Source organism: Perkinsus marinus, assembly GCF_000006405.1.
Source record: "Perkinsus marinus ATCC 50983 genomic scaffold scf_1104296952090, whole genome shotgun sequence".
Classification (NCBI taxonomy): domain Eukaryota; phylum Perkinsozoa; order Perkinsida; family Perkinsidae; genus Perkinsus; species Perkinsus marinus.
In genome coordinates, this window is record NW_003209019.1 from 109 (window position 1) to 2948 (window position 2840).

The window sequence follows — 2840 nt, forward strand, 5'->3', positions numbered from 1 at the left end:
TCACCGACCAATACTACTACAACCTCTACTACTACGACAACTAATAGTAATAGTCCTACTACTAACACTAACACACAATAACATAATCATCATTATTATTATTATTATTGTTATTATTCTTATCATCATAATCCCATTTCTACTACATAAGCATTTCTGTACCGCACCATCTCTTGTTATTTGTTATTACCCCTTCTTATTCACGTCCTAATCATCATCATCATTAGTAGTAGTAGGAGGAGGGAAAGTCCTGTTATTGTTATTATGCCATATTCTCCTGGATCGGTATTGGCTGTTGATGATGATAATGTCCAAGTTAAGAAGGATCCCCCCTCACTCCAGGGTTGTGATTATTATGGTAATGATTATTAATATACAACAACAACATGATGATGATGATCAAAGTGGTGGTAGTAGTATTCATCATGATGTAGGTAGTCATCATGATGATGATGATGATGGTCAACAACAACATTATCCCAATAACACATCCTCATTACAAAGACGTATGTTCATGTAATACACTACTACTATTCGTACTATTGGTGGTATGATGAATTTCATTGTTATTATTGTACTAAATGTAATTGTGATGATAGATTCTTTGCTATTGCCCAGTTCCTACAGATAGGATCTTATTGGTTAATAAGACCAGTTAAATCTGGTATATTTGCCAGATTAGTTGGAGATGATAAAGAAGCATTAGTTAGGATTATTCTAACACCTGTAATAATAATTATACTTCATTAACAACAACAACAACAATTACATTATTGTTATTAGATGTTATTCTTTCTATTGATTGGATATAACATACTTATACAGACGACGTTCATGTCACCATCATCATCAACAACAACAACAACATCAACGGTGGTGGGTTATCTAGCAGCACCCTTTGCTATAATATTCATATCATCATGGTTATTAATGGTATGTGTAGGATTAGATAATACACCTGCAATTATTGGATGGGTAATAATACCATTACTACTACTACTAGAATTATTATTATCACATGTATAGATACTAGCATTAGCATCGGAGTGTATGTGCCCGATATTAGTAACACTTAATTGGTCTATCATATCACAAGCAGCTAAGGATTATAGTAATAAAGGATATGATGAGGATTTTATTCAATGTTCACCATAATGAAATTAATCATATGAATTATTATCAGGTTCTAGTATAGCAGCAAAAGCATTCCCTATGATTACTATGGCATGCCAATTTGGCTGTTTATTTGGTAGTACAATAACCAATTATCTCGCTATACTCACTAAAGGTGATAATGACAATGATGACAATGACAATGATGCAGGTGTTGGGACTATGGTAATAGTATTACTATTAACATTATGACATTCTCCTCATCTTGTTCCTTCTTCTTCTTGTTCTTGTTGTTAGACTATGTTATTACCTGTATTATTGTGTGGTCTATCATTATGTGGTATGTGGGCATGTATGGTTAAGGCTGATTATTGTCATATTCGAGATATTGCTCATCGTGGTGCTCGTCATCATTATCATCATCAATCACTATCATCATCATCATCATCCATACATCTGATACATGATGATGATGGTAATAATAATGATGATAGTTGGGTTAATCAATATCAACAACAACAACAACAACATACTGCTAATAAGAAGAATATCCCCTTTAAAGCTGTATCAACATCATCATCAACATGGTATACCACCAAGATGATAGTAGATGGAATTCGTGCTTCTACAAATGGTCTTACACGTATCATTAGGTCCTATTATGTTTTATCTATATTCATAGTATCAACAGCATATGAATATTTTGATACAGTATTCGATCTACAATTAAAGCATTTATTTACTCAGAAGGCTATACTAGATTGTCAGGGGTATAATGATTATGATGTTGTTGATGATGAATGTAGACATGCACACTTTCTAGCCAATTATTCACGTACATCTTTACATGTTGCAATACTATCAACATTACTTGCTATAGCTAGTGCAATATTACATGCTAAAAATACACATACTACAACAACAACAACAGGGGAGAAGGAGAATGATGATGATGATAAGGACGCTCAGACACTGGGAGCAATATATAATGATGATAATGAGAATGTCAAGAATACATCATCATCATTATGGTATAGGATAAGAACATCATCATTACTACATCCATCTTCGTTATTTGGACCTACTTTCCCATTGTTAATATATCCAATACTTGTTGGTATATGTTTCTCTGTTATTGCTATTACTACTACCATTAATGATACAAGTATGAGTGCACTAGTACAGTACAATCCATTAATTCGTAATATATACTATCTAGTGGGTACTACTGGTACAGCATTAGTAAGGGAAACTATAGCTGTACAAATATCAGTTATGGCCGTTAAAGCGTTTGGATATACATTAAATAATCCTGCTAAGGAGATGTTATATCTACATACTACACAAGATGTCCGTTTTCAAGCTAAGTCATGGATAGGTACTAATACTAATACTAATAGTAGTAGTGCGTATTAGTATTTCCTTCTCAGATATATGGTGTCCTAAAATATGGTCATCATTGGCTGCTACAGTGTGGTATAACTTTACTACTATGATACTACCTGATACTAAGAATAGGTATTATAATATTATTGATAATGGTAGTGCATATATTGATAAGTATAACATATTGTATATGACTATACATGGTATGAATAATATGGGTATTATTGCTATAGTATGACTATTTGTATTGGTTATATGGTCTTTAGCAGCTATTTATGCAATTACTCAATTCAATATACGTGAAACGACGACTACGACCAAGATGATACACAAAGAGGAAA